General features: G+C 50.9%; 1 protein-coding gene across 10 annotated transcripts in view; it reads left to right on the top strand.

Moving 5' to 3' along the window:
• IDUA (iduronidase alpha-L-) overlaps positions 1-19,545 on the top strand; it is a 914,728-nt gene that overhangs the window by 674,125 nt on the left and 221,058 nt on the right. The window lies entirely within an intron of this gene.

The raw sequence follows: 19,545 nt of genomic DNA, 5'->3' as shown, positions 1-19,545 counted from the left end.
TAAACCGGCATGATGTCCACAACTAATGCCGGTATATAAAAATGTTTAATTAAATAAATAAATAAATAAATAATCCTTACCTAGACAATTGGCTCATCCGTGCAAAGTCACGAGCGCAGTGTATCCTCGCAGTCGACAGAGTGGTACAACTTCTCCAATCTCTGGGATGGATTGTCAACTTCACCAAAAGCAGCCTGGGCCCGTCCCAGTCGTTGGATTTTCTGGGAGCTCACTTCGACACCAAGAATGCCAGGGTTTTTCTGCATCCGGACAGAGCTCATTCTCTGCGTCAGCAGATTCAAGGATTTATGGCGCTCGAGACGCCCACTGCCTGGGACTACCTGCAGGTACTGGGGACCATGGCCTCGACCAGCGATCTGGTTTCTTGGGCATTCGCGCATCTGAGGCCTCTGCAGAGATCCCTACTCTCCCGGTGGCAGCCAGTGTCGAGAGATTTCCAGGCAATCCTTCCGATTCCGAGAGGAACCTTCATCAGTCTCCATTGGTGGCTGGAACCGCGGCACCTAGCTCAGGGGGTGTCGCTGGAGGACCCGGATTGGGTGATTATCACCACGGACGCCAGCCTCACAGGCTGGGGAGCGGTCTGTCGGGACAGCTCAATCCAGGGTCAATGGACGGAGGAACAGTCGAAGTGGCCCATCAACCGCTTGGAGACCAGGGCGGTCCGTCTGGCGTTACAGGGTTTCTTCCCCATAGTACGCCATCAAGCAGTCAGGGTGCTATCGGACAATGCGACTACAGTGGCGTACATCAATCGCCAGGGAGGCACGAGAAGTCGGTTGGTCTCTCTGGAAACCGACAAATTGATGGAGTGGGCAGAGCTTCACCTCCAACGACTAGCGGCCTCGCATATAGCGGGAGTGGACAACGTACAGGTGGACTTCCTCAGCCGACAAAACTTGGATCCCGGAGAGTGGGAGCTCTCGCAGCAGGCGATGCGGATAATAGGACGGCGATGGGGGACACCGCATGTAGACCTAATGGCAACTGCCGGAAATGCAAAGGCCGCCCACTTCTTCAGCCGCAGGCGGGAGCGCGGCGCCGAGGGCGTGGACGCGCTGGTCCTGCCCTGGCCGCGCCACTGTCTCCTATATGTTTTCCCACCATGGCCCCTCGTGGGCAAGGTCATCCGCAGGATAGAGGCACACCAAGGGCCGGTGATCCTTGTGACGGTAGAGTGGCCACGACGGCCGTGGTTCGGGGATCTGCGCAATTTGACGGTGGAGGGTCCCCTTCGTCTCGGTCAGCTGCCACGTCTTCTACGCCAGGGACCAATATTTTTCAAGGAGGCAGATCGCTTCTGTCTTGTGACCTGGCTTTTGAGAGGCGTCAGTTGAGGAGGCACGGTTATCCGGAGCCGGTTATTTCAACGCTACTGAAAGCACGTAAGATGTCCACCTCTGTTACCTATGTTCGAGTCTGGAAGGTCTTTGAGGATTGGTGTGGAGCGATTGACATTCTTCCCATGCAGGCCTCGGTGTCACAAGTCCTTTCCTTTTTGCAGGCAGGTTTGGATTTGGGTCTTGCTTACAATTCTCTTCGGGTTCAGGTGGCGGCCTTGGGGGCTTTTCTTCGCAGTGGAAATAAGGAGTTTCTGTCCTCGCACCCGGACGTCTCCCGTTTCCTTAAAGGAGTGAAACACTTGAAGCCTCCGATTCGCCCACCTTGTCCGTCGTGGAATCTGGTGCTCCGAGTCCTCTGTGGTTCGCTGTTCGAACCTCTAAGCTCGGCTACCATCAAGGACGTCACTCTCAAGACCATTTTTCTCGTGGCAGTCAGTTCAGCAAGACGTATTTCCGAGCTGCAGGCCCTATCCTGTCGTCAACCATACCTTCGTTTCACGCCTGAAGGGGTTTCGCTGAGGACGGTTCCTTCTTTTCTCCCTAAAGTGGTTTCGGCATTCCACCTCAACCAATCGGTGGAATTACCATCTTTTGCCTCTTCTGAGTCTGGAGACCTGCGTAGACTGGATGTACGGCGGTCTCTGATATGCTATCTGGAGGTGACTAATGATTTTCAGCTCGCCGATTATCTGTTTATCCTCTGGTCCGGACCCCAGAAGGGTTGCATGGCCTCCAAACAATCTATAGCGCGGTGGTTGAAGGGAGCGATCATAGCGGCGTACCTTGGTGTAGGTAAGTCCCCTCTGCTGGTTGTCAAGGCTCATTCTCTTCGAGCCCAGGCGACATCTTGGGCGGAGAGCTCCTCCGTCTCCACTCAGGAGATTTGTAGGGCGGCCACCTGGAAGTTGATCCATACTTTTGCGAGACATTATCGCCTGGACATCGGTGCATCGTCGGGCGGTCAGCTTGGAGACAAGGCAATACGAGCAGGGCTGTCTGCGGCCCACCCGTGATGGGAAAGCTTTGGTACATCCCACCGTCTGGAATGATCCTGGTATGTACAGGGAAAAGAAAATTATTCCTTACCTGCTAATTTTCGTTCCTGTAATACCATGGATCATTCCAGACACCCTCCCTTGGTTTGGGGGTTTGCTTGTGGGACACCCCTGCCTACCTGTCTTAAAAATCTTTTACTCTGTATTTCGAATACTGCACGTCTTTTTTGTTCACGCACTGCTGTTCGCAAGTTCACTGTTCAGAATTTAGTTGCTGTTTATTTGGACAGCGGTTATTTCAATTCCTTCTTTGATTACTTGATCCCTCTGTTTTTAGTCTCTCTCTTTTGCGCTTTGTTAGTCTAGTTACTGAGAGCTGTTACAGGGGAGGCGTGGTTATATGGGTCTTCCGCTGGGAATTTTGTGTTCTGACTCCATCTGCTGGACATGGAACATAACCCACCGTCTGGAATGGTCCATGGTATTACAGGAACGAAAATTAGCAGGTAAGGAATAATTTTCTTCTGTGCCTGTTCGTCCAGGCCTTATGTTCCTACATGGGCTTGACCTCTGTCCTCGATTGCTGTGCTTGTTCATCCAGTCCTTCTGCCCATAGGTGGGATTGACCTCTGTCCTCGATTGCTGTGCCTGTCCGCCCAGGCCCTATGTCCTTACAAGGGTTTGACCTCGATTGCTTTGCCTGTTCATCCAGGCATTATGTCCCTACATGGGATTGACGTCTGTCCTCAACTGCTGTGCCTGTCTGTCCAGGACTTATGTACCTAGGTGGGATTGACTTGATTGTCCTTGATTGCTCTGCTTTTTGTCCATGCCTTATGTCCCTAAGTGGGATTGATCTCTGTCCTCGATTGCTGTGCCTGTCCGTCCAGGCCTTATGTCCCTACAAGGGTTTGACCTCGATTGCTTTGCCTGTTCGTCCAGGCCTTATGTCCCTATGTGGGCTTGACCTCTGTCCTTGAATGCTGTGCCTGACCATCCAGGCCTTATGTCCTTATGTGGGCTTGACCTCTGTCCTCGAATGCTGTGCCTGTCCGTCCAGACGTTATGTCCCTAGGTGGGACTGATCTCAGTCCTCGACTGCTGTGCCTGTTCGTCCAGGCTTTATGTCTCTACGTGGGCTTGACCTCTGTCCTCGATTGCTGTGCCTGTCCGTCCAGGCGTTATGTCCCTAGGTGGGACTGACCTCTGTCCTCGAATGCTGTGCCTGTCTGTCCAGGCCTTATGTCCCTACAAGGGTTTGACCTGAATTGCTCTGCCTGTCCGGCCAGGCCTTATGTCCAGTCCTAACGGCTGAATCCTCGTTGCAAAGGGAAACCTCAGTCTCTGGCAATTAAAACTAGTAATCCTTCACAGCATGGATCCTTAAATAAAACAGTTTTCTTTAGTTTCAGGGCAGAGAAGAGAACTTCCTCGTCTTGCTTATGAAGTAATGATCTGTTTGCAGATGCTTAAATCCTAGCAATTTGAACCATTATACACTCTAGGGGACAACCCATTCCTGGGAGCCCTTTCTTGCTCAAAGGAAAGGGAACACTCCCCGGTGTAGCAGCCTATCTCTTAGCATCTGTTGACCCATCTTCAGAACGAGAAAAGAGCTCCAAGGTACTTAGACAGTGGCAAACACAGTGAGACCATGCTCACAGTGAGACCCTGCTCCAGGTCACCACGCTTTGAAGTCTCGTGCTCCACTCTAGGGGCCAACCCATTCCAAGGAAGCCCTTTCCTGATCAAAGAAAGGGAACTTTCCCCGTTGTTGCAGCCTGTCTCTTAGAACCGGTTGACCCATGTTGAACTGCTATTCACATGGCACCCTGCTCCATGTTGCCACGCTTTGAAGGCTCATGCTCCACTGTAGGGGCCAACCCATTCCAAGGAAGCCCTTTCCTGCTCAAAGAAAGGGAACTCTCCCCGGTGTTACAGCCTATCTCTTAGTACCTGTTGACCGATGTTGAACCGCTGTTCACATGGCACCCTGCTCCAGGTCACCATGCTTTGAAGGCTCATGCTCCACGCTAGGTGCCAACCCATTCCGGGGAGCCCTTCCTGGCTCAAAGGAAAGGGAACTCTCCCCAGGTGTAGCCAGCCTGTATCTACCCTCTGCCTCTGGCCTTGCTGCCATACACCAGATGACTCACTCAACTCCTTGTGGTGTTCTTGCCACTATCATGGTTGCTCAGTGTGTTGGTGCTATTCTTTCTGCTTGCTATTTTTCCCCTTCATTGTGCTGTAGGATGTTGATGCCACTTGTCTTGCCGCTTTGCCTGTTGTGCTGACTTCGAAGGTTCATGCATCTCTTATCGGTGCTCTCTTTTGAAGCTGTGGTGTGTTTTTGACACTATCGCTGCTGCTTTGCACCTCTAGTCACTCTTCTTGCCACTCCTGGTACCTCTTTGCCCCTTTAAAGTACCTTATTCATGCCACTTTGCTGCCACTTTGCCACAGTCTAAGTACCTTGGAGCTCTTTTCTTGTTCTGATGATTGCTCCCCAGAAGTTTCATCAAAATTGATAATAAAACCCCAATTCTGCAGCCAAAAATAGGCTGCAAATACTTCCCCTATTGACTTTAATGGGAACCGGAAAACGAATGCATGTATCAACGTATCGGGGTCGCTGTTGAACGAATGCAACGTATTTGCCCACCGATGAATATGAATACTGAATCGGACGAATCCGTACCCTCTGCACATCCCTAGTTAATATATCTATGCAGTTTGTCATGATACACACATTATCTCTTTGGGATTTTGATGCTTCTGTCCTGTTTGTGTTGGATTCGTGGACACTTGGGCCGATCGGAACCAGAGGATGTATTGCTGTAGGTGGTGACAGCAGTGGCCCCGACCGGGAGGCGGCAAGACAGACTCGTGGATGGCCGAAGGAGGAACTCTGGAGCCCTATGCGACCAAGGGCTTTGGCGAGGAAGGAGAAGACGATAGAGCTGGTCCCGTGGTGGAAAAGGTCTTCGCCCTGGAAGCCGATCCTCCCCCGAGAGGAGCTCGTAGGAGTTCGGCCGCTGGAACTTAGGAGATTCACCCTGGAAGCCGGAGTCCCCCCAGGAGGAGCCCGTAGGAACCCAGCCGCTGGGACTTAGGGGGCCCGCGGGGGCCGAGTCAGATGGAGTCCAAGGTTGAGTGCCGGAGGATCGTCGCTCGCCAGTCCAGAGTCAGGAATCAAGGGATCACCGTGAACCAGTCCGAGTCCAGGAGCCAAGGAGTCTACGTAAGCCGGTCCGGGGTCAGAAGCCAGAGGAGTACCGTAAGCCAGTCCGAGTCCAAGAGCCAAAGGGTCAACGTAAGCCGGTCCGGGGTCAGAAGCCAGAGAATCGTCGTAAGCCAGTCCAAAGTCAAGAGCCAGGAAACGCCGTAAGCCAAACCGGATCAGGAATCAGGAAGACCGGGAGAACACAGGACGCAGCAACTGAAGACAGGAAACCTGGGAACCTCGTTGCAAGGCAAGGAAGAGAAGTAACTGCAGGGCTTAAGTAGCCCTGCAGCGTCTGACGTCACTGGAGGCAGGCCCTGAGCTTTCCCGCGCTGGTGCCTTTAAATTAGAGGGAGAGACGCGCGTGCGTCTAGGGGACGGAGCCAGCCACCGCGGGACGCTGGCTGCTTCGGCGAGGTGGAAACGCGGCGGAAGAGGAGCCTGCAGGCCCGGGGAAGGTCGAGCGACATCGGGGCTGCGGTGGCTAGGGTCCTCGGAGGCCCGGGGACCGCGGGCTGATGCCGGGGCTGCGAGCGGGTGAGCGTCGATCCCGGGACCAACCCGGGATCGCAACAGTACCCCCCCTCCTACGCCCCTTCCCGGGGGGCCGCGGCTTGTCTGGGTGCCGGGCATGAAACTGGCGAAGGAGGTCCTTATCCAGGATGTGTGCAGAAGGCTCCCATGAATTCTCCTCAGGACCATACCCCTCCCAAGAAAGGAGGTATTCCCACCGGTGACGACGGAAGCGGACATCCAACACCTCCTTAACCGTGTACGTGACTCCAGGATCAGAAGCGACCGTAGTGGCCTCCGGAGGCAAAGGCCGAAAGTGAGAAAGAACCACCGGTTTGAGGAGCGAGAAATGGAAAACGTTGTGTATGCGAAGGGTAGACGGAAGATGCTGGTGATAGGAAACCGCGCCAACCCGTTCGTCGACCCGGAAGGGTCCAATGTAGCGAGGCGCTAGCCTCATGGAGGGAACCCGGAGCTGGATGTTCTTAGCACTGAGCCATACCTCAGAACCGGGCAAAAACACTGGGGCAGGTCGTCGAGATTTATCCGCGTAGGTCTTGAACCGGGCGGCGGCGCGGTGGAGCTTCTCTTGTGTGGAGTGCCAAAGTTGATGAATCTGGGTGGCCGTCAGTTGCGCCGCTGGCGAGGAGGTAGACACTGGTAACGGTAGTGGCGGTTTGGGAACTTTTCCATAAACCAGCTGGAAGGGAGACTGTAGCGTGTCGGAGTGTCGGTGGCGATTGTATGAGAACTCGGCCCACGGGAGAAGAGTGACCCAGTTGTCCTGCTGCTCCCCCACAAAGGCGCGGAGGAACGCTTTCAGAGTGCGATTCGTGCGTTCGACTTGGCCATTGCCCTGGGGATGAAACGCTGTGGTTAGGTCTAATTGAACCCCAAATTTCCTGCAGAGCGCTCGCCAGTATTTCGCCGTAAATTGGGGCCCTCGGTCTGAGGCAATGTGTAGAGGTAAACCATGTAATCGGAAGATGTGCTGGATAAATAGTTCAGCTAACTCAGGAGCCGTAGGTAACTTGGCTAGAGGCACAAAATGAGCCATTTTCGAGAAGCGGTCAATGGTGACCCAAACCACAGTCTTACCCTGGGACGGGGGCAGCTCTACCACGAAATCCGTGGAGATGTGCGTCCACGGTTCCGTGGGTACAGGGAGTGGCTGGAGAAGGCCCCAGGGACGGCCTGGTAACGGCTTCTGTTGGGCGCACGTGGGACAGGACTGGACATATAGGCGGACGTCCTCCTTTAACCGTGGCCACCAATAGAACTCGGTTAGCAGCTCAAGGGTCCGGGCGATCCCGGGGTGGCCAGCTGTCAACGAGTCGTGCGCCCAGGCTAGCACCCTTTTCCTTGACCGTAGGGGAACTACCGTCCTCCCTGCGGGTGCAAGTTCGGTGGCAGATAATTGGACCTTCGCCGGATCCAGGATATACTGAGGGGTTTCCGAGGTATCCTCAATTTCAGTGGTGCGTGAGAGGGCGTCTGCCCTAATATTCTTGGCCGCCGGTCGATACCGAAGGGAGAAGTTAAACCGACTAAAAAAGAGGGACCAGCGTGCATGTCGGGGATTGAGCCTTTGTGCTTGGGACAAGTACGCCAAGTTCTTGTGGTCTGTATAAACTGTGATTGGGTGTTGAGCCCCCTCCAACCACTGGCGCCATTCTTCAAAGGCCAACTTGATGGCCAGTAGTTCCTTGTCCCCGATGCCGTAGTTCCTTTCGGCGGGCGAAAACTTACGGGAGAAGTAGGAACATGGCCGCGTTTTACCGTCCTTGGAGACCTGGGTCAGGACGGCCCCAACGGCCACACTGGAGGCATCCACCTCCACTATGAAGGGGCGGACAGGATCCGGGTGCTGGAGACAGGTGTCTTTAAGGAAGGCTTCCTTGAGAGCCTGGAAGGCCTGCACGGCGGTGGGAGTCCAGTTTCGGGCATCGGCACCCTTGCGTGTGAGAGCTGTTAGGGGAGCCACCAAGGTGAAGTACTGTGGGATAAAGTGACGGCAAAAGTTGGCGAAGCCTAAGAAACGCTGGAGCGCCTTTACTCCCATCGGTTGTGGCCAGTTCCGGATAGCAGCGACTTTATCAGGATCCATGCGGAAGCCGGTCGAGGAAATGATATACCCCAGGAAGGGCAAAGACTCCTCTTCGAATTGGCATTTCTCCAGCTTGGCGTACAGTCGATTCTCTCTTAACTTTAGCAGAACCTGGCGCACGTGTTGACGATGTTCCTCAAGGTCCCGGGAGAAAATCAACACGTCGTCCAGGTAGACAATGACTGATGTGTACAGAAGGTCGCAAAGCACCTCGTTCATTAAATTTTGGAACACGGCTGGGGCGTTGCAGAGACCAAATGGCATGACGAGGTACTCATAATGACCGTCCCTGGTGTTAAAAGCGGTCTTCCACTCGTCACCCGGTCGGATCCGTGCGAGGTTGTACGCCCCTCTAAGGTCCAGCTTGGTGAAGATGCGGGACCCCTGCAGCCGATCCAGGAGCTCCGGGATCAGTGGCAACGGATAGCGGTCTCGTCGGGTGATCTGGTTCAGACCCCGGTAGTCGATACAGGGTCGAAGAGACCCATCCTTCTTGGCCACAAAGAAGAAGCCGGCTCCTGCTGGGGACTTGGACGGTCTTATAAACCCGCGATCGAGATTCTCCTTAATGTAGGCAGACATGGCCTGGGTCTCAGGCAGGGAGAGAGGATAAACCCTACCACGCGGGGGTGTGGTACCCGGCAGTAGGTCGATCGCACAATCGAAGGGGCGATGTTCAGGTAGTAATTCAGCCTTCTCTTTAGAGAATACATCCCGGAAGGCCTGGTACGGAGGTGGTACTGTTAGCGGGGCTGCCAGAAGCGGGAGCGTCTGAAGCGGACGAGCAGGAAGACAGCTGTGGGAACAGACTGGACCCCAAGACGTGATCTGAAACGAGTGCCAGTCGATCACTGGTGAGTGTTTCCTTAGCCAAGGCAGTCCGAGGATGAGCGGGTGAATGGATTTCTCGAGGATGAGGAAAGAGATCTCCTCCTTATGAAGAAGCCCGATCTGAAGCTGGAGAGGACTCGTACGGGTAGAAATGGAACCTGGAAGAGGCATCCCCTGGATGGACGACACTCGCAAGGGTGGTTCCTGAGGCAAGACCTTGAGCTGCAGTTGTTGCACCAGATCTCGGAGGATAAAATTCCCCCCGGATCCGGAGTCGAGCAGTGCCAGGGTATCGAAGCCTCCTCCAGGAAGACAGAGTCTCGCCGGAACGGTACATGGGGAGTTCGAAGAGGTACTGCCTAGAATCAACTCCCCGCTAGACTCTAGGTTCGGGCGTTTCCCGGACGCTCTGTGCAGTGAGCCAGAAAATGCCCCTTATTACCGCAGTAGAGACATAACCCCTGCGATCGTCAACGCCTCCGTACTTCGGCCGAGAGGGGGCCCCGGCCCAACTGCATGGGTTCTTCAGGCGGAGAGGCAGCTGCCGCAGACGGTGAGGCTCGAACCCGAGGTGGCGTGGTTCGACGAGCGGGCGGCCCCTGGGCGGACCTTCGCTCTCGAAAACGGCGCTGGATGCGTCAGTCCACGCGTCCGGCCAGTTCTATGAGTTCCTGGAGGTCGTCTGGGAGATCCCGAGCCGCGAGTTCATCCTGGAGCCGTGGAGAAAGACCCTCCAGGAATATCCCATGCAAACTGTCCTCTCCCCAGGCCAGCTCGGTGGCCAGGGTCTGAAACTCCATCGCATATTCCTCTAGGGGGCGATTGCCTTGTCTCAGCTGGAGGAGTTCTGAGGCAGCTGTGGAGGCCCGGGATGGTTCGTCAAAGATCCTCCAGAAGGCCTTGACGAACTGCATGAGGTTATTTAGTTGGGAGTCTTGGTGCTCCCAAAGGGAGGAAGCCCAAGCCAAGGGCCTCCCGTCCAGAAGAGAAATAATGTAGGTCGTCTTTGACCGGTCCGTGGTGAACTGCGCAGGCAGGAGGTCAAAACGGATATAGCAGTGGTTGAGGAATCCCCGACACGCCTTCGGATCTCCAGAATATCTAGGAGGTGTTGGCATCTGTACCGGGACAGGGGAACCCGGGTTGGCCTGAGACGGGGATGCCGCGGGACGAGCTGCGGAGGCCCCTTCAACGCGATCCGCCAAGCGTTGAACGGCTGACATCAATGTATCGAGGCAGGATTGTTGTTACTGCAGCTTCTGGGCTATGCCCGGAATAGCCTTTAGACCGGCAAGGTCCGCAGGGTCCATGGCCTTGCAATCTGTTGGATTCGTGGACCCTTGGGCCGATCGGAACCAGAGGATGTATTGCTGTAGGTGGTGACAGCAGTGGCCCCGACCGGGAGGCGGCAAGACAGACTCGTGGATGGCCGAAGGAGGAACTCTAGAGCCCTATGCGACCAAGGGCTTTGGCGAGGAAGGAGAAGACGATAGAGCTGGTCCCGTGGTGGAAAAGGTCTTCGCCCTGGAAGCCGATCCTCCCCCGAGAGGAGCTCGTAGGAGTTCGGCCGCTGGGACTTAGGAGATTCACCCTGGAAGCCGGAGTCCCCCCAGGAGGAGCCCGTAGGAACCCAGCCGCTGGGACTTAGGAGGGCCCGCGGGGGCCAAGTCAGATGGAGTCCAAGGTTGAGTGCCGGAGGATCGTCGCTCGCCAGTCCAGAGTCAGGAATCAAGGGATCACCGTGAGCCAGTCCGAGTCCAGGAGCCAAGGAGTCTACGTAAGCCGGTCCGGGGTCAGAAGCCAGAGGAGTACCGTAAGCCAGTCCGAGTCCAAGAGCCAAAGGGTCAACGTAAGCCGGTCCGGGGTCAGAAGCCAGAGAATCGTCGTAAGCCAGTCCAAAGTCAAGAGCCAGGAAACGCCGTAAGCCAAACCGGATCAGGAATCAGGAAGACCGGGAGAACACAGGACGCAGCAACTGAAGACAGGAAACCTGGGAACCTCGTTGCAAGGCAAGGAAGAGAAGTAACTGCAGGGCTTAAGTAGCCCTGCAGCGTCTGACGTCACTGGAGGCAGGCCCTGAGCTTTCCCGCGCTGGTGCCTTTAAATTAGAGGGAGAGACGCGCGCGTGCGTCTAGGGGGCGGAGCCAGCCACCGCGGGACGTCGGCTGCTTCGGCGAGGTGGAAACGCGGCGGAAGAGGAGCCTGCAGGCCCGGGGAAGGTCGAGCGACATCGGGGCTGCGGTGGCGAGGGTCCTCGGAGGCCCGGGGACCGCGGGCTGATGCCGGGGCTGCGAGCGGGTGAGCGTCGATCCCGGGACCAACCCGGGATCGCAACAGTTTGCCATACCCAGCACAATATGCCTTGTAGTTTTTTATATTCCTTTGTGCTGTGTACCATACTGCACACTCTACCTTTTGAGTTTTTTATGCCTCTGTCCTGTTTACTATACCTTGCACTCTATGTCTTGGAGATTTTGATGTCTTTGTGCTATCTACCATACTTTGCTCTTTGCCCCTTGGGGTTTTGATACTTTTGTATGTTTGCCATATCCCAAACTCACTCTCAGGGTGTTCATGTCACTGTTATTGCTGCTTTGTTGGTTACAGGGGAATCCATGTTTGAGTGGGTATGCCTATAACTGCTGGCATAAATACTGTATGGTTTCCTTATTAAACCAAAACCTATGCATGACTTCCTCCTCTCACAGATCTAAAAACTGAGTCCTTGTCCTGTAAACCTTGTGTGCTGGATACCTTCTCCTCATCCTTCTCCTTCTCTCCTCTCTCTCTCTCTCCTGAGCCTTAAAGCCATGAGTACCCATACAGTTATTATAGTCATTTTGTGAGGAAAGCTGTCACATAGAGGGCTCTCAAAGCTCTCTATGTGACAGCTACTCCCCCTCAAACGCACTCTCATGAATGGGGCTCCCCCCAATGGCACTTCCTGCCACCAATGGGCAACAGAAGGTGGCCTGGCAAACACCAAGACGCTAAGCAAAAGTATCTCTGGCAGCAATTTTGCGTGCTTAAGTGCGCATGTCAGCGTGTAGATGGGATTTAAAATACATCATTACATGCATACGTATAACCACACCTCTAACATGCCCCTTACATGCCCCTTTATCTACACATGAAGTGTTATGTGAGCATGTGTATATACAAACATATAGTGCTCCTTTTAAAAGACATGGATACTTCACGTGGACCACATATATGCGTATGTGTCTATTTTTATGCGAGCAATGCTTTTAAAATTGACCTGCATATGCCTTGGGGTTTTTATGCTACTTTACTCTCTGCCTTACATACACTTTGTCTTGAGGTGTTAATGCCATTATGCTTGCTGTTTTACCCCTCACTTTATGCATTTGGGATAATAGAATATAAGAGCTTCCATATAGGGTCAGATCAAAGATCCATCATGACAAGGATCCTGTTTCCAGTAGTGACCAATCCAGGTCACAAGTACCTGGCAGAATCCCAAATAGTTGAGTCAATGTTGATTTTGCCCAGGGATAAGCAGTAGCTTTCCATCAGTCTACCTGGTTAATAATGTTTATTTTTCTTCCAGGAATTTGTCCAAACCTTTTTAAAACTCAGCTTTGCTAACTGCTATTAACCACATTCTCCAGCAATGAATTGCAGAGCTTAATTATGAGTTGAGTGAACTAATATTTTTTCTGATTTGTTTTAAATATGCTACTCAGTAATTCATGAATGTTCCTTCGTTTTTTGTTTTTTTTTGGGGGGGGAGATAATATTCAGTAAGGGGCGGATTTTAAAAGGCCCGCGTGCGCCGGCGCGCCTAAAGCCCCGGGACGGTCGTAAGTCCCGGGGCTTTCGAAAAGGGGCGGGAGGGGGCATTTTGGGGGCGGGCCCCGGCGTTTCGGGGGCGGGCCCGGGGGCGTGGTGCCGGCCCGGGGGCGTGGTCGAGGCCTCCGGACCAGCCCCCGGGACCTGAGGACGGAGCGGGGCTGCCAGCCGATGCGCACAAAGTTACGCCTGCTTTCAGTTAAATCTGATTCTAAACTTGAAACATGCCTCTTCAAATCAGACCAACTACAAATCCTCCTTGTTTATGCCCCACCAGGCCTCCTGGAAGCAGATCCCGCCCACATTATTGAAATAACAGCATCACACATAAATCTGGACTCCCCAGCTATAATCTTAGGAGATTTTAACTTGCATGTCGACAACCCCAGACGCTCAACCAGCTGCGAGGCTTTCCTCACTGCCCTATCAGCCATGGGATTCAAGCAGATAATCAACAAACCTACCCACAAAGCGGGTCACACTCTGGACCTTATCTTTGTAAACTCTGGTATCTCACACTCATCCCACCCGGTATGCAAGCAGGTCCCCTGGTCAGACCACCCATTAATCTCCACCACCATCATGCTGGCAAAAACCAATAACATCCACCTCCCTCAATCTTCAGTTCTATACAGAAAATCCTGCTCCTCTGATGACCTCAGCAAACAGCTGGCCTTAGAACTCCCACTCATAGATGTCTCCACTCCCAATGCAGCCCTCCATTCCTGGACTAACATAACAGAGGCGGTTGCAAATAAACTATGTCCACTATCAACAAAAAAATCCAACCCCAACTCCTCCAAAAGACAACCACGGTTCACGAACGAACTTCGAAAACTTAAACAGAGTTTACGACAGAAAGAGAGTAAATGGCGTAAAGCACCATCCCCCATCACCCTCTCTGCCTACAAGCTCACTCTGCACTACTACAAGAGCTCCACCTTAAAAGCAAAAAGGGACTTCTATGCTCATAAGATCCATGACCTCATCTTCGACGCTAAAGCCCTCTTTACATTCGTATCTAACTTAACACAAATCAACGCTCCAGACATTTCACTCAACCAAGCTCAATCAAAAGCAGAAGAACTGGCCATCTTCTTCCGAAATAAAGTCACTAACCTCCTAACTCAGCTTACCTCCAACACCACCTCCCCTTCCAGTACATATCACCACCCCGACAAAGACATTTCTCTCAAATCCTTTGAACCCATCACAGCCTCAGAAATCCAAGCAGTTTTGAAGAAAATGAAACCTTCCTCACACCCCTTCAACCAAATCCATACTAAACTGCTCCTACTAATCCCTGACACCATCTCCAAATCACTGGCTGACATCATTAACTGTTCTTTATCCCAGGGAATCTATCCAGACGATCTTAAACTGGCCTCCATCAAACCACTACTAAAGAAACCAAATCTGGATCCTAAAGATCCCAATAGCTTCCGCCCAATCTCCAACCTTCCTTTTATAGCCAAGGTCATGGAGAAATTAGTTAATACACAACTATCTGATTACATCGAAGATCACAATATTCTGTTCCCTACCCAATATGGTTTCCGAAAAGCATTAAGCACAGAATCCCTGCTCATATCCCTGACAGACCACCTCATCATGGGCCTCGACAAAGGTCATTCCTTCTTACTGATTCTTCTGGACCTCTCAGCAGCATTTGACACTGTTAACCACTCCATCCTCCTAAATCAGCTGTCGAATATAGGAATAACAGGAACTGCATTGGCCTGGTTCAAAACATTCCTCGGTAACAGAGACTACAAGGTTAAAATTCACAATAAAGAATCACACCATCATCATTCCTCCCTAGGAGTTCCCCAGGGTTCTTCCCTATCCCCCACACTCTTCAACATTTACCTTCTTCCATTATGTAACCTGTTAACCAAATTGAACCATAAACACTTCTTATACGCCGACGATGTCCAGATCATGAACCCCCTTAAAGAATCCATCACAAAAACACTTGAATTTTGGGAAACCTGCCTTCAAGAAATCAATTGCCTACTCAATAGCTTAAACTTAATACTAAATTCTTCAAAAAGCGAACTCCTTCTCATCTCCCCGGAAAACAGTAATATCACCACCAATCTGCCAGCCAACCTTCACATCACCCAAGCAAGAGACTTAGGAGTTATTATCGATAATCGTCTAAATCTAAAATCATTTATCAACCAAACAACTAAGGACTGTTTTCATAAACTTCATGTCCTGAAAAGAATAAAACCACTCCTTCACTCTCAAGATTACAGAATGGTTCTGCAAGCAATAATCTTCTCTAAGATAGCCTACTGTAACTCTATCTTATTAGGCCTCCCCTCGTCACACAACAAACCTCTTCAGATGGTCCAAAACGCGACTGCCAGACTACTGACAAACACGAGAAGAAGCGACCACATTTCTCCCATCCTTAAAGACCTACACTGGCTGCCAATTCACTATGGAATCATTTATAAGTCCATTACCATTATCTATAAAGCCATCCATCACCATGCGCCACTAAACCTACAAATTCCATTCAGAAAACATACCTCCTCCAGACCCATTAGAGAAGCTTACAGAGAATCATTTCATGTACCCCATACCAAAACCTCTCAACATATTACATTTAGAGACCGGGCCTTTTCCACAGCAGGACCATCATTATGGAACTCCATTCCACCGGATCTGCGACAGGAACCGTGTCTGCTAACATTCAGAAAAAGGCTCAAGACATGGTTGTTCATTCAAGCCTTTCCAGACCCCAACTGAATCTCAATCCAACGACAACCATAGTCAAACATTCCTAGAACATTGTAAATAATTGCTTTTTCTGTTAATTTCCTGTAGCCTTTCCTTCTTCACTCAGTTTTGAACATCCTTGTTTTATTGTAACTTCATAGTTTCTCTTCACCAGTTACTGTTTATTTTATTTTCATTTTACACCCCCTGTTAAATGTAAACCAGCATGATGTGATTCCCATCTTGAATGCCGGTATATAAAAACACAAAATAAATAAATAAATAAGTAAATAAATAAATAAATAAATAGATAAATGATTTTGATGTTAATTTTAACATGCTATAGCCTAAGCAGTGTTTCTCAATCCTCTCTTGCAGGCACACCAAACTAGTCAGGTTTTTATGATTGCCGTAATGAATATGCATGAGAGAGATTTGCATATCCTGGGTCTCCAATGTATGCAAATCTATCTCATGTATATTCATTTTGGATCTCCTGAAACCCAACTGGTGCCTCCAGGAGAGGGTTGGGAAACAATGGTCTAAGGAAACCATTTTTTGTTATGATGTTGTGTACTCTTTTTTTTAGTTTGTCCAATGAAAAACATCAGAATCCACAAAGAATCTAGTTTTTCCAAGATGAATATGGTATGAGAAATCTGTCTATTTTATTATAAATATGAAAACAACATATAATTCAAGAGACTATTAGTCAAAGGCATTTAACCAAATAACTTGTGACTTATCTATCTAAATGGCAACTTTTCAATATCTAAGGTAGTATTATGGCTAAATTTTAGCCAAAAAGATCATTAAAAGGCTAAAATTAGCTGAATAAAAAAAGAGGTGTACTAGGGCTGAGGCAATGTTATTCCTCTAACTTAGGGGGTCATTTATCAAAGTGCTATATGGCATTTTCGCATGCGATACAAATTAGGAAAGGGGAGAAGTTTCTGGCAAACAGGCCGATACAGTAAAGTTCGCGGGAGAGCGAGTGAGCGCCCGCTCTCCCGGCATGCGCACAGGCCAGTGTCCTGTGTGCGTGATTCAGTAAACCAAAATATTTAAATTAGGGCCCGCGGTAAAAAGAGGCGCTAGGGACACTAGCGTGTCCCTAGCGCCTCTTTTTGGACAGGAGCAGCGGCTGTCAGCAGGTTTGACAGCCGATGCTCAATTTTGCCGGCATCGGTTCTCGAGCCCGCTGACAGCCATGGGTTCGGAAACTGGACGCCAGCAAAATTGAGCGTCCGGTTTTCAACCCGCGAGGCGCGGGCTGATTTTAATTTTTTTAATTTTTTTAATTTTTTTTTACTTTTGGGACCTCCGACTTAATATCGCCATGATATTAAGTCAGAGGATGCACAGAAAAGCAGTTTTTACTGCTTTTCTGTGCACTTCCCCGGCGCCGGCAGAAATTAACGCCTACCTTTGGGTAGGCACTAATTTCTTAAAGTAAAATATGCGGCTTGGCTGCACATTTTACTTACTGTATCGCGCAGGAATGACTAATAGGGCCATCAACATCCATTTGCATGTTGCGGGCGCTATTAGTCTCTGGGGGGTTCGACGCGCATTTTCGACGTGCTATTACGCCTTACTGAATAAGGGGTAAAGCTAGCGCGTCGAAAACGCACTATTACCCTTACTGAATAAGGGGTAAAGCTAGCGCGTCGAAAACGCGCGTCTAAATGCCGGTTAGTCACAGGTCAGATTAATCATCACTAAACTCTTAGCCATTACTATGAAACGATGTCACCGAGATCATGAGGCACCTCCTTTCTAATAATAGGAACATTTGCGTATACATTGTACTATATGTGCCTATATGTGAACCGTTGTGACGGTATTCTACTAAACGACGGTATAGAAAAGATTTTAAATAAATAAATAAATAAAAGTGTGCTCCTCTTGAGCGCACTGAACTGTATCGGCTTGATAGTGGGCTGGCTTTGCAAAGCCATATCAGCACAGCATTTAACTACACCTTTTTCATATGTGTTAAGCTGTGTGATTGTTGCGTTCGTGCCTGTTCTTGCCCTCGCTCCACCCTCTCTACCTTTGTGGCGACTTCCTTTGGGTCTGATGGACAGATGCTGCCGCGGCTTCTCCTCGCCACTTCTCCCTGGAATCCCCGGGCTGGCCTGATGCTGCGGATCCGCCATGTTCCTGATGACGTAAGGGCGCGCATGCACGCGCGCTCCAGAGTGTACCGGCAAGGGCGCAAACCTTGGGGGCATCCCCCCTAGTCACGTCATCCGCTTCCAACTTGAAAGGTCTTTGCTTGCAACTACGAATCGAGTTAGCAAGGGGAATTCTTTCTCTGCTGCTCTGCCTCCTCAAACTTACCTAGGGGTTCCCGCTCCTCGGGGGCCCCGCTCTCTCTTCTTGATTTCAGATTGCTAAGACGGGATCCGGTACTTGCTCCTCGAGGGCCTATGTCCCTGAATGCTCAGAAGATTCCCTATTGCCTGGAAGCGATCGCAGACGTGAACACTGTGAGTTCTATTTTAGATAGAAATCGGTACTCGCTCCATGAGGGCCTATGTTCCTAATCTCCGAAGTCTCCCTTCTGTCTAAGACGTTATCGCAGGTACGGAGATCGTGAGTCATTAGTGCAGATTGCAGATAGGAACCGGTACTCGCTCCATGAGGGCCCATGTTCCTAAATCCCTTCTCAACTCTCTTCTATATCAGAAGCTATCATATACCTATATCTTGTGAATTACTATTATAGATTGCAGATAGGAACTGGTACTCGCTCCACGAGGGCCTATGTTCCTAAAACATCTCCAAAGATTCTCTTCTATTCCAGAAGCCATTTCATAACCAGATATTTTGAGTTCTCATTCCAGACTGCATATAGGAACCAGTACTCGCCTACGGCTCCTGTTCCTGAATTTACTAGGGATGTGCAGACCAAAAGTTTAAGTTCATAAGTCCATAAGTCGAAAGGGGGTCCCATTTGCGGTCAATATGGACATATGGAGAATTCCATAAGTTGAGTCTATGTCCATATGTGCAAATAAAAATTTAAACCCCTCACCCGCCTTAATCCCCCCCCCCCCCCCCCCCCAAGACTTACCAAAACTCCCTGGTGGTCCAGCGGGGTCAGGACGCCATTCCTGAACTCCTTTGCAAGGAGCACGTGACGTCGGCGTCACGTCGCAGTGACGCGGCGTCACGTGATTCCCCTCGGGTTCGCTCCCGGACCCCTCGTTGGGCCCAAAAGGAACTTTTGGCCAGCTTGGGGGGCCTCCTGACCCCCCCAAGCTGGCCAAAAGTGCCTTTTGGGCCCAACGAGGGGTCCGGGATCGAACCCGAGGGGAATCACGTGACGTCGGCGCCACGTCAGAGTGACGCGGCGTCACGTGATTCCCAAGCTATGGGCCTCCTGACCCATAGCTATGTTGAATAAGTTGGAAATCCGATCGTTTACGCCTCATCATTTTTTTAAGTTAAAAAAAAAAATAAGTTGCGTTTTCCATTTAAGTTCAAAACTAATGCACACCCCTAGAATTTACTGAAGACTCTCTGTTGCATAAAAGCCATTACAGAGATCTACAATTGTGAGTGTATCATCTACTACTGGTTATGTATCCAGCATACCCTGTCTACTCACTACCTATAGTCTCTCTCTACAACTCAGCAACCCAGAGGCCACATTTCCAGTATCTGAGGGACTTCAGCCTTGCCGGGCACATCAGCTCACTACTGCCACCTCTGGTGCTTCTACTTCCTGTCTAATAAAGAATTATCTGTGTTTGTCTCCATACTCCAGCCTAGCCGGCAGTACCTCTCAGGATATCCTCCTGGGGGCGCTGCCATCGGCCCAGGGATTCACCAATTTACCTTAAGTGTTTATTCCTTACACTACTAGAGCGCTATTATACAGACTGCCACTCTGTGGGAAGCCAACCCACCACAGATCATTAACTCCGCCTACGGAGTATTACAATTGTTAGCTCTTTC

Source organism: Rhinatrema bivittatum, chromosome 1 (genome assembly GCF_901001135.1).
Source record: "Rhinatrema bivittatum chromosome 1, aRhiBiv1.1, whole genome shotgun sequence".
Lineage (NCBI taxonomy): Eukaryota > Metazoa > Chordata > Amphibia > Gymnophiona > Rhinatrematidae > Rhinatrema > Rhinatrema bivittatum.
Note: the sequence above shows the minus strand (reverse complement) of the source record. Positions and strands in the feature narration are given on the sequence as shown.